Source organism: Carcharodon carcharias, chromosome 23 (genome assembly GCF_017639515.1).
Source record: "Carcharodon carcharias isolate sCarCar2 chromosome 23, sCarCar2.pri, whole genome shotgun sequence".
NCBI lineage: Eukaryota > Metazoa > Chordata > Chondrichthyes > Lamniformes > Lamnidae > Carcharodon > Carcharodon carcharias.
In genome coordinates this window covers 27,777,518-27,790,748 of record NC_054489.1, presented here as the reverse complement: position 1 = coordinate 27,790,748, position 13,231 = coordinate 27,777,518, and the positions used below count along the sequence as shown (strand labels likewise).

General features: G+C 38.1%; 1 long non-coding RNA gene across 1 annotated transcript; it reads right to left on the bottom strand.

Moving 5' to 3' along the window:
* Positions 1 to 1,146: 1,146 nt before the first annotated feature.
* On the bottom strand, positions 1,147 to 11,199 carry LOC121294006. The gene is made up of 3 exons (XR_005946674.1): positions 11,112 to 11,199; positions 5,776 to 5,829; positions 1,147 to 1,355 (listed from the first exon to the last, which is right to left on the bottom strand). It is a non-coding gene; the product is annotated as an uncharacterized LOC121294006 (long non-coding RNA).
* Between the last annotated feature and the right edge of the window lie 2,032 nt (positions 11,200 to 13,231).

The window sequence follows — 13,231 nt, the reverse complement described above, 5'->3', positions numbered from 1 at the left end:
ATCCTATCCTTACTCCAATATTACCAGACACCCTCTGGAGCCTATGGCTAACTACCTGGTCGATTGCTTCCTCCCTATTGCAGTGGTGCTGAGGGCAATTTTATCATCCCCGCCATTGGTTGGGATCAGCCGAATTAGCACAGGATTTGTTTCAGTAATTTTTGACCACTCATTAGATATGTTCACTGGACTTAGAGAAGTGCAGCTACTGCTGCCTCTTTAAGAGAATAACAGTGGGATGAATGTCAAGCCCTATTTTTGAATAATAGTGTGGATTTTCAATTGCAACATGCTTCAGGTCTGTTCCTGGTTCTCTTCAGAAAATCACTTTGGTGCTATGTTAAAAAGAGAGCAGTACAGACCAAGTTTACACTTTATAGATGCATATTTATTTATTTAATTATCAATTAGAACAGACACATACCTAATCATCGTTTAAATTTAAATTTAAATCAGACAGAAAATAAATATTTTGTTAATAATGTGGATAGTTGCTGCCCTTGCAGTTTAAAAAGTTAGGAGGTCACACACCATAAAACTGTTGACATGAAAAATGAGCCAATGCATTGTTTTGCCTATTGTTTGATATAATAGCCAATGAATGAAATAGCAAACTTTAGGTGTTTGGATCCAAGAAACTGTAATACAATCGATGCACTGTGCGCTTCTATTTGATGTGTGGGTTTTTAAAGGTATATTATTTTAAAATTTATTTTACATTTGTGCAATGAATTTTAATCCTCAGACTACAGTGGAATCTGCAGCTGACTATAGATAACTGTACAAATGTTGTCAAAACACTTTAACCATGTAAAATTTAAATGAGCTCCTATTTAACACTTAAGTTTTCTTTAATTAAACCTAGATGAGCCAAATGAATGAGATTAACAGTATGCATCATTCCACAGATCCCCAATTCATTGCCAGCAATTATGACTTTCCAATTTTTTTGAATGTAAGCACATTTCAAAAATACAGTTATCATCCAGTTCTATTATTACATGGACCTAGTACCTATGCATCATCCGAGGCATTAACGATTACTAGCATTCATAATCATTTTCTGATTTAATTCCCATGTCATTGTGAACCTTAACTGAAAACAAGAGGTTAAAATAGTGAACAGCTTTGACAAATTATACACGATTTGTTTTAAGTGGAGGTTTTGCATCAGTGTTTATGGTTGGTAAATTCCAAGGAACGTAAGCACAAATTTTGAGTTACTGGTTATTTAGCCAAAAAATTCCCCTTCCTGATGGAACGGTGTAGGGGACATTCAGATGGTTTTACACTTGTATTATTTTATTTGCGCCTTCGACCATAGTACTGGATTCTTTCCCATTCAGATGGTGCCTCTGGAAAAAAAGTGAAAAAAAATCAATACATCTCCAGCTTTGACTGTGTCTCATCCTTAATCAAGTAAAATTGGAAGGCTTTCCTCTCAAAGAAACAAATATGAATATACTTTTCCCAAAAATGTTTTTCCTTTTGCTCTCTTCCTCTACCCCCGCATTGTAGCAGCTTATACCCATGCCTTTGTCTATCAGCTAACCAACTGGGTCAAGGACACTTACAGATACTGAAGCTAACTTTGCTTTTACACATTGGCAAGATGGACGGAGGTGTCCATCAAATGATGGGCACTCCATTGCTCTTCTCTACAATACAATCACTGCCGGGGAATTGGACAGCACAATAGATTAACCATTGGCCTTTCATCTCTGGAATTTGGCCTGAAATCCAAACCGCAGCTATCTTGACTGTCCGGACAATTTAGTTCCTAACTGGTTTCGGCCTAAGTAAACATGAATAACATTGTCACTCAGATACTTGGGAATGTTTAATGTGGCAAATGCAAATAGCCACATCATTGGTGCAGAAGTGAAAGCTCCTCAGTTTGTGTTAGGGTATAGGATGCTTAGTTACAGTTATGCTCAGTGAAGCCATGCTCTATTCATAACTTTAAACATGGACTACATTCAGTATATAATTTTCTTGAATTGTCCTTTCTTTAAAGTGGATACTAACAAGATAGCTGCCAAAAGTCAAGTGGCTTTTACAATTTATACCCGAAGCCTACAGAAAGTTCCTGATTGAATAAACATGGTTGGAGGCCTCCCCCTGGAATGGGCATACCCAGACGGAACCAAGCTGTGGAAGTTACACCTGCTATTATTTGTGGTTTACCCAAAAACTCAAAATCAATGAATTTCCAAACTGCATGTCTCCAAGCTTGAAATCTAACAAAGAAAGCTGCAGAAGTCAGAGCCAGCTTATCATAAGTGAATGTGAACAGCAGCCCCCAGCCCTCCACCTATCCCCGCCCACACACACAAGCCATTCTCCATTGTATATGCAATAGCTTCTAGCTTTAAACCGTTCTGGGTGGACCATAGCAGTTGATCGTGCGACTGACTCTTGGGATAAGGACAGTTCAGAGGGAAACTGGTCAGCCTACACAAAGCACCAGCTGTAGAAACAGCAACAGCAGAGAAAAAGCCAATAAAATCTATGCCTTTCAAACCCAGAGATTGCAACATCTTAAAAGTCTCCTAGCTGTTGCTTTTCATAAGTCCACCAAAACATAAACTTGAACTCTTGGTAAGAAAACCACAAGAAACCAATTTCCTGATCTGCTGTAAAAGATACCTCTTCAAGGGAATCCTGCAACAATGACTCCAGCTACTGAAACCACCTAGACTACCTTTTTGGAATGAAATGCCCTCTTTAATGGGCCCGCAACAACTGCTTCTCCTATAATGAGACAAACACATGAGCTATGAACTATTCTTTTGCTTACAACTTGTAAAAGTGCACTATTATCTTGAAGAGCATCTTTCTCGAGTGTGTGTATGAGAGTGAGTGATATATCATTTAGACTTGTGGAGTGAGTGCATAAATAATACTCTTTATTTAAACACACAAATGCTTGCTGCTGATAATGGAAAAATTGACCCCACAGTCAAGGATTGAGAAACATATCCACCTTTCTTTTCAAAACCAGACTGATTAGGGACCATAAGGAATGGGAGATGAGGTTGTTTTAGGTTTGTTGCCCTAATTATTGGTTTTCCATGCTACCTAATATATCATTGCAAACAGAAGCTGATGTCACTAGCAAGGTACAGAACTTCACTGGAATTTTTAGAATACTGTTTGGAAACTTGTGAACATTGCTAGACAGATGGCTAAAATGGGGGCTTTTCATCAGCATTGCTGGAAACACAAAATAGGCACTGTCTGAAGGAAAAGTCTGTCTAGCAATGGTTGTTGACGAGAGCAGGGAAAGCCCAGACTCCCTGGAGATGAAGACACCAGAGATGCCGATGCTCCAGAACGCCCCCGGTGAAAGCCGACTGCAAAGACAGCAGTACACTCTCATCCCTGTTCTCAACACTTACAACTGGCTGTAGTATACTTGATTTTTGTGAAATATTTCCTCTATGTAACCAGAGGCTGAATCTTCGGCTTGACGAGTGGGGGTGGGGCCTGCTCCCTTAGGCGCAAAATGATGCGGGGTGACGTTGGGCATGCGTCCTGATGTCACTGCACTTCACTTAAATTTTCAGTTCGGCAGGCATGCAGCCAACTCGGCTGTGCACCCACTGAACTGTCAAAGGCCTATTAAGGCCATTTGAAAAGGCAATTAAGCAATTAACTGAGCTGCCCATCCAACCTTAAGGTTGGTGGGCAGGCCAAGAGCCCAGGCGGCCTTTACATTTTTCATGGAATCTCATCCACGGGCGGGATGAGGTTTCATAAATGATTTTAAATTTTCACACAAATTTTTATTAAAATTAATGCACATATTCCAGCTCATGTGGCAGTTTCACATGAGGGGGCTTGTCATAAAAATTATTTCTCCACTTTACTGACCTTTTAAAATTTATCTCCCAGACGCACCTCCCAGCTCAGGGAACCCACTACACCCCCCACCCGCCAACGCCCCTGCCCACACAGGGAGTGCAAAGCGCTGCTGGGTGCGCATCACTCTGGGCGGGCCTTAATTGGCCCACCCATGTAAGATGGCGGCACGGACCCGATCGGGGGCGCCGACTGGGCCCACCCCCACACAAACCTCCCCGATTGGGGGGTGGGGAGGGGAGGAAATTCTACCCCACATCTTTGAGTATTATTTTATTGAAATCAGTCCTTTGCCATACATACAGTAAAATAAAACATCTTCAGTGAAACATTCACTTCTTTTCACAATCAGGATGAAATAGTGCACCAGCACCTTTTAGACCATAAGACCATAAGACAGAGGAGCAGAAATTAGGCCAATTGGCCCATCGAGTCTGCTCCGCCATAATTCTCCTGTGTCTGACAGCTCTGAGTATTGTAAGTAAAATTAGTTTGGATTGTCTTGACCTAGTTCATGGTTGGTACAATCAATATAACAGTCACATTGTGGGATGATTGATAATATAATTCAGAGGCTGCAAGGACAGCTGGTGACATAAGAACATAGGAGCAGAAATAGGCCATTCAGTCTGTAAAACCTGCTCCACTATTCAATATGATCATGGCTGATCATCCGCTTCAAAACCATTTTACCCCCCACACTATCTCCATATCCCTTTATGTCATTGGTATTTAGAAATCAATCTCTGCTTTAAACATACTCAATGACTGAGCTTCCACAGCCCTCTGAGGTAGAGAATTCCAAAGATTCGCAACCCTCTGAGTAAAAGATATTCTCCTCAACTCAGTCCTAAGTGGCCTCCCCCTTAATTTGAAATTATGTTCCCTGGTTCTAGACTTCTGACCAAGGGAAACATCTTATCTGCATCTACTCTGTCTACCCCTTTAAGTATTTTGTAGGTTTCAATGAGATCACCTCTCATTCTTCGAAACTCTAGAGAATACAAGCCCAGTTTCCCCAATCTCTTTTCATAGGACAGTCCTGTCATCCCAGGAACAAGTCTGGTGTACTTTCATTGCACTTCTTCTATGGCAATAATATCCTTCCTAAGGTAAGGGGACCAAAAGTGCACCCCGTACTCCAAGTGTGGTTGAACCAAGTTCTATACAACTGAAGTAAGACTTTGCTACTCCTATACTCACCTCTTGCGATAAAGGCTAACATACCATTAGCCTTCTTAACTGCCTGCTGGACCTGCATGTTAGCTTACAGTGACTTATTGACAAGGGCACCCATGTCCCTTTGTGCATCTATACCTTCTAATCCCTAACCATTTAAGAAATACTTTGCACATCAGTTCCTCCTACCAAAGTGTATAACCTCACATTTTTCCACATCATATTCCATCTGCCATGTTCTTGCCCACTCATTAAGTCTGTCCAAATCATTTTGAAGCCGCTTTGCATCTTCCTCACAACACACATTCCCACCAAGATTTCTGTCATCCGCAACACCTCTCAACAACTGGTTTTAAGGAAGGAAAGCTGTATTCTTTTCAGGCTAAGGCATATGTAGGAAACAAACTAAAGAGGGCTATATTGTCCATCTCACCTACATCTTTACCTGCATCTAGTGAAATCAGTCCTGGCAATCAATGCAATAGGGGAAATTTTCTCCCTTAATTGGCCATGAAAGTGAGCCAAACATTATTAAAATGCTGCAAAGAATGGTAATGCAGACACTCAAAACTAATTTGTTGATAAGTGTTTGCAGGTGATAATCTGCAGAAACAATTTATATCTGAAAATAATAAATTCAAGTTGATTTGATTGACTATAGCCTGCAGTGTACCTACACCATTAGCGAGGAGAAAGGAGGCACATGCCAAGGTCAGAATGTGCATAACTTACCAGCACTTGAAGACCGACGTCCCATAAGACCAACGAACATCTCTCCCTTTTGTCCTATGTGTAATAACAAGAAAAAAAATCAAAAATTGAAGACACATCCACATAAATGTGTTGTTGTTCTTCAAGTAGTTGAGTACACATCGTAAAAGAGCTAACTATAATATATCACTTTCATTTTGGGCTGACCAAAGTTAGGGTGTTGATGCTGGGGAATATGTCTGTCCCAACAATGCTTCTTAATCCAACTTAAGAAATGTAGCCCCACACTGCATCTTTTATGAACTTGCTGCCCTGCAATATTTTTTTAATTCCTGCAAAATAGTCTTGATAATCTTCAGCCCTGTTCCAGTATTATATAACATTGCAATCACAATCTGCTTCACAACATTAATCAAATTTATTCACTTCATTTTTGTTGCTGCTAAAACTCCCTCCAGACAATCGCCAACCCCACATAAGCTCCAGTTTATATACCGCAGTGCAGCAATTAGAAAACATGCCCTGAAATCTATGATGGAATTTATTTTCTTTAAAGGTTGCCAAATATTAAAACTTGATTTTAAATAATAAATCTATAATTTACAGGAATTTAATGTTGAGTGAACTCCTTTACAAAAGGGGTGCTATTGTTGTTTGCTGTGAGCCTGTTAAGAGCTAATACATATTTGAATGCAAGAACAAATGCACAGTAGGTCCTTTGGGGAAAAAGAAGGAACTAGCAATCAAATTATGCATGTCATACATTCATTAGTAACAGGTGATTGATAACTAGTTACTGCTTTTTGGAACACAAGTGCTTTGGGTGAATTTTTAATTATGTAGGCTATGCTTATATGCAATTAAACCCTTGAGCACTTTGTGGCATAAATAAACACTGTGCAAAGACTAAAAAGGGGGACAATTAATGTTGCTTTTATATTAGTGGACTGCTCCAAGCAGAAGATGTTCTGTACTGGAGGTTAGCTCCAGTTGCTGCACGAGTCACTTGATATACCAAACAAGACACCTGCAGTAAGGGAAAACAATGGGAGGTGTGGTTCACATTAGTTTGCAGTCTTGGATATTTCTTGATGCCTGGGAAACAGCTGTGCAGGCTGTTGGAGAGTTGCACAGCTGCCCAGCATGGGAGGATAGGTACCCAGCATTTATATTGTTGCCCTGCCACTGTTACTTCAGAGGTGCATGGGAGATAACAAATTTTTAGGTGTGTCTCAGCATCTCTGGGGAGAGCAGTGCCACATTGTAAAGTGCCCCCAAAGTCAGGATTGTTGGTAGCAGCAGCGTTGTAAGAAAAATGCACCACCCAGGAGGCTCATGTGTTTATTCATAGCTCTGCATGCTGTGTTATATATGGACTGGTTAGAAGTCCGCACTTGTGCCTCAAAACTTCACACTTTCCAGTGCAATATTTTCATCCGTCAGCTTTAAGGTTAATTGAAAGATTATATTTAAGAAGTGTTTTAGTAAATGCTAATATTTGCTGAACATACTTTCTATTATAATCCTAAAAGTAGTATTGTATAAATTTATATTTTTACTAAAATCTCATTGTGTTTGGATTATTTGCAGTGAATGTCTGTTACGTGCACAAATCATGCACATAACATGACTGACAATAACACTACTCATTCAATGAGAAATTCATAAAAGTCAATGACAGATGGATGCACACATTCCCATTTCAAGCACACAGTGCCAGCATCAAGTACTTCCAGGTCAAGTATATGTAGACGTAAAGCATAGATCACGTTGTTCTTCCCCAACAATCTCCCTTTATTTCCAAAAACCTTCTCTGAATGTGATTGGCAATTAATGTTGAATTGTGGGCTGTGGGCCTAAAGATGTGAAAAAAAAAGCAGTCAAAACTACATGATCATAATTCAGTTGGGATCCTTACAGTTCACAGCATGAAGCAACCTTTATTCCATTGAACTTGGGCTGGATTCAAACCCTGGTTTCACAGGCAAAAGGACAAAATGACGGCGTCTTTCTCCCAATGCCATTCTTCATTTAAATACCAAAAGATTTGAGACCATACTGGAATCACTGTATTTCCTCTATTAAAAATTAGGGACTCACCAGGTGGGAAAATAGAGCTGTGGTCCCGTGTCTTGCTATTCCTACAGCACATCACATTACAACTTCAATGTGCTGTGTCACCGCGTCATGCTCCAAAACCAAATTTGCTTTAAATAAATATCCACATGTTTAGAATACTTGCTTAAATTATTAGAAAATGAGGGATCATTCAGTCTAACACGCCCATTCCTTCCACAAGCTGTGTGCAACTCAACTCTAACATGGACCTTATCTAATGTGCTTTTGCTCTTATAGTGCATATCAAATGGTTTGCTTCCATGTCAAATGCGCATTTCAACATTTCTAATCATCTCTGAAGGATATGTGAACAATCTATTGGTATCTTTCATTTCTAATTCTTTGACAATTCATTCACTTTTAAACTGCTTTTATGCAGGGTTTTCCCAGTGAGCGATCTTAGTAAGTCTGTCAAGTTGACCCTGGGATGGCCATTAGCTGTGTGAAACTTGCTGTTTGGGAACCATTGATACTAACAACCCATTGAAGCCCTTGTCAAAATTAACTTTAGGAAGCAGAAATGAAGTAAGCTGAATCTCTTTAAGGTTGAGGAGGCTTCAGGTCGGCATGATTAAAAATGAAAACTATTTATGAATGTGGTTTGGTAACAATTACAATTTATAAGGATATTGCCAGGAATTTATATCTAATTAGATCAATTGTGGGAATATTTCATTAAGAATTATATCTAATGTTAACTGTTAACAGACTGAATACAGATATTCAGATCTTTTATAGTATGAATTTCATCAAAACCCTCATAAGTACCTTATTGATCTAATGAAAAGAGCCCCAGTTTTTCTATTCTTTCGTAACTAAAGCAACTCATCCCTCATATCACGCAGCTTAACCAGTGATTTGTATAGGTTTCAATATTTTCTCTGCATTTATACTCTGTGCTCCTATTGATAAAACTTAGGATTCCATTAGCAGAATTTAAGAGATCACCAAAGAAATCAAGGCAGAGGTTTAGAAGATTTTTTTTTAAATGCAGGTGGTGGGTAGAACATGGAGTGTCTTACCAGAAACAGGCTTGGAGTAGAATCCATTGTAGCTTTAAAAAGGGAAGTGGAATATATTTGAAAAAGAAACATTTTGTAGGGGAAAGGCATGAATTGGAACTAAGTGGGTAACTCTAAACAAAACTGTGCAGTCATGATGGTTTAAAGGCCATGTTCTGAAATGTACAATTCTTTAAGCTTCCTTTACCTCAGATTTATGCCACTTTTTTCTTTGATAATCACAACCAGCAGAAGATAATGTTGCTCAATGATTGATTCATACTTCTCAGGCTAACTAAAACAGCCTGTAAATGTCTGCAGTAATAATGGGGTGAGTAAGCTCTAAATCATGGATTCTGATACCAGTTGCTCCATCAACTGAGTTTCAGTCCAGTCTAGGTAAAGACATTTCTCCCTTCTTTTGAATATTTGTTAATAGTCTTCAGAAAAAATGAGTTTGACTGTTCCAACTCACCGTATAATAAATGTCAGTCAACTATGCAAAACTGATTTTAAACGTAGCTTAGTTCTGCAGTCTTGCTCAATGAATCTGCAGTGATACAATGTGTGAACATAGGCACAGTGAGGATATTCTAGTTGTTAAACATGAGGCATTTTGTTAGGTCTGCACTGAAGAAGTTTTGCATACAAATTGGTTGTGTCTTGCTCATACTGGGCACAAATGGGAAAACTATTCATTTTGCCAACATTGTGCACTGAAAGCTATCTATTCAAATTAAGAAGATTTGAATCAGATGCAATAATAGTATGGTACACACTGTGTAAGATCCATACAATCATACTGAAGTTTCTTTTATATTACATTAGTGAATGGTTCCTTCTTAGGTACAATCTACAGTCCTTTCAAAACTGCCATGATTAACCTCACACCCACTCAAACATATTTTTGTAAACTACCACTCAATTCCACTTCCATCTTGAAAGCTACGTCCCAAATCCATGCCTATCTTTCTTCAAATCCCAGTGTTAATCTCTCCAATTAAGTTTCCACCCCATCCACAGCACTGAAATGGCTCTAACCAAAGTCATGAACAATATTCTTTATTACTGTAACTGTGGTGCATTATTCCACCTTGTGCTCTTGAACTTCACTGAAACATTTGACATGATCAACCATGCCCTTCTCCTTTAACATCACTCCCCATTATCCAGCTCAGTGGAGTTAACCTTGCTTGGTATCTCTAACCTATCTGATTGCAGCCAGAATGTTTCCAACAATGGTTTATCTTCCTGTTACTACAATAATTACCTCAAGTTCCTCAAGCCCCTTCTTCTTTATTACATGCTGTCCCTTGCAAAAACCACCTGCAGATGTGAGTTATGCTCCTTCTCCTATGTTGTTGATACTCAGCTGTACCTCTTTTAACCCTCTCCAGTACCTCAGTTGTTAGAATGCTTGTCTGAAATTTAGTCTCCACCAATCTGCAATTTGCTATTTGACCCAGAGCTTAGCTTCCAAATTTATATCATCACCATCACAAACATTTCCCACCTGCCATTAATAACCACATTCATGCTTACGTTCCCTCCTAGGTGAACACTTTTAATGATCTTGAATCCTTAACCTTCTACAAACTTTCAAATCATCCAAAATTCTGCTCCCCTTATCTGACCCTGCACCAAATACCACTTGTCCACCACTCCTGACTTTATAGATGTGCATTGACTCCAAAACCCCAATGTCTCAAATTTAAATTTCTCATGATCATGTTTACTTCTCTTCAGGGCTTTTGCCCCTTCTATCTCTGCAATTTCCTCCAACTCTACAAATCCTCTATTGAACTATGCATTTCTAAAGTGCTATAAATAGAGTAACCTGAATGATTTTAGGAAGGGAAGTTGATATTTAAAAATGAAAAAGTATTTTGTTGAGGAATATGTTGGTATTCATGGTTCTCAAAAATTCATGGTAGCGCAAGTACAAATGACATCCAGCACATATATACAAATGGGACATTTGTTCATTTATCCAATTTGAAATTATTTGCATTCCATTTGCATTGAATTTCTCTGGTGTACAAAATGCAACCAAAGTCAACCAGGTCAGTTCCTCATTTATGCCGATGCTGATCCAGACTGGAAACGTTTGATATTTAATTAATTACCTGCCTAGAGATTTGAATTTCCAGTGTGGTATTTAGCTAATTTCTACTGACAGACCTTTAATGAAAGAACAAACATATAGGCACATGAATGTGATAGTTCAGATGAACTCACTTTTACGGCCAACGATGCCTGCTTGTGTTGGACCTGGAAAATAATAATGAATGGTCAATACAAAGAAAATCCAAATGAACATTGGTTTTAATTGCTTTTGGTCTGTGTTTTATCACCCCTTGCCTGTCCTCTCTTAAAGGTAGTAGCTTCTATATGATTATTTCAATGGTGCTGGTAGCCATTTGGTAACTTATCCAACTGTTCATTCCTCAGGCATAAGCTTGGACAGTGAGTGTCGGTGGGATGTTCAGCAATGAAGGTAATCAAAGCTGAGACCATTCATCCACATGAACAGTTTACACTGATGCCTCTGAACAACTTAGAAACACCGATGGGGAACGGAATTTAAGACCTTCCTGGACCAAATGTGTTAGATACACACACAACAATTATTAGGGGCGTGTTAACTTTTTTCTCCCATCTTCAATTTTTTGAGTGGAAAAATACTAATAAGCCTTTACTTTGATTTCCTTTTACTACTAAAGTCCTTTTACTCCAATTTAAAATTCCTAGTAATGCATCAGAGAATCAGCAATGAGTTGAACTTATGCAGGATCATCATTCATACACTTAACTGGACAAAGTCTCCAAACATTATAGTTTCTTAAAAGTACTGTTCAGATTTCTTTGAAAAACATTTATAAAAATAGCAAGAAGTTCAAAACAGTGTATCATTAATGGATCTTGTAAAAGAAGAAAATATCAATTTGACTAATTTTAAAAATGAGCATTGGATGCTATTAAAACTACTTTTACAATTTCCTGAAGATAAACATATACATAAAACAATGCATTAACATCACATTAGATTAATGCATTGTTAGATCTTGCTGACAACACAATTTACTGAACAATTACCACTTAGCATATTGGTCATTAGAACCTTTCTGATCATCTGTAGCAAATTCTACATATGGTAACTTTAACGCATTTTCAGACTTTGTACCACATAGCAGCAATATAGCAAATGCCACTTAGAGTGAAATAAATCTAAAACACACATATTGGTGTCTATCATCTGTATATGCAATTGGGCTGGAAGGGAAAAGAGAAGTATTAAAAACAATGCCTCAGAGAGAGAGATTAAATCTGCAATAGACACTAATGGAAACCATTCAAGGAAGACAGTAAATTAATTGCTGTCAGTACAGGACATTTTAGCCGAGCAGGTTTGAAATCAATTTAGGTTTTGTAGTAGAGATAATATTACAGTGTAAATAAAAGATATAAATAAAAAATGTTCAGCCATAATCAATCATTGACTGCAGTAATTGTGCAGAGTCAAAACCAGGATCGGTACTGGGTGTATCAGCCAAAAGTGATTAAGCTCTTAATCTAAATACTGAATCCCTGAGAGAAATCAACCAAATTTCAACAAGGAATGAAAATATTGATGTTCTGATTGTTTTAATTGCAGCCAAACAAATCAATCATAAGCAGGCTTTACTATGCAATGTAGCAGTTAAATGGAACGTTTTTTCAATCAAAATAAGTTATATTTAGAGAACTAAGATGCAAGAATAACTTGCAAGAATAGTTAAATGGGATTTAACAAAAATGTTCTGAGCTTTTAGATATGTGCCTAAGTTTTAAACAGACTTTTCCCAATTTTACATTGAGTTATATTGATCAGATAGTCTGAAAATTCTGTTCATTTTGAAAAACAGATTTTATTGTCTCTTACCAGAAGACAAAAATATGCATAATTCAATCTCTGATAAAAGGACGGAGGCAACATCCGAGGAACATTATCTCACCAATGGATGACTATGACAGTTATAATGCCTTATGAAAACACAGATACATACATGACAGTAGATGCAGTCACTTATCAAAAACAGAACATAGTACCTATGGCAAATAAAGTCCCTTACAAAAGAACAGTAGCACACAGTATAGTAGGTACAATCTCTTACCAGAAGCACGTTTACCCATTAAACCGTAGAACTTATTAAATTTTGCTCTTTTTACCAGGCGGGCAAACTGCTGCATGATTTTGTTGTCTTCTGGCAAATCATCCTAAAGATAGAAAAATGGTAAATGCCTTTTCTCAATATTTTAAATAAAGAGGAGCTTTCTTGACAGATCTCATTTGGATAAATATTTGAGTGCAGTTGAGG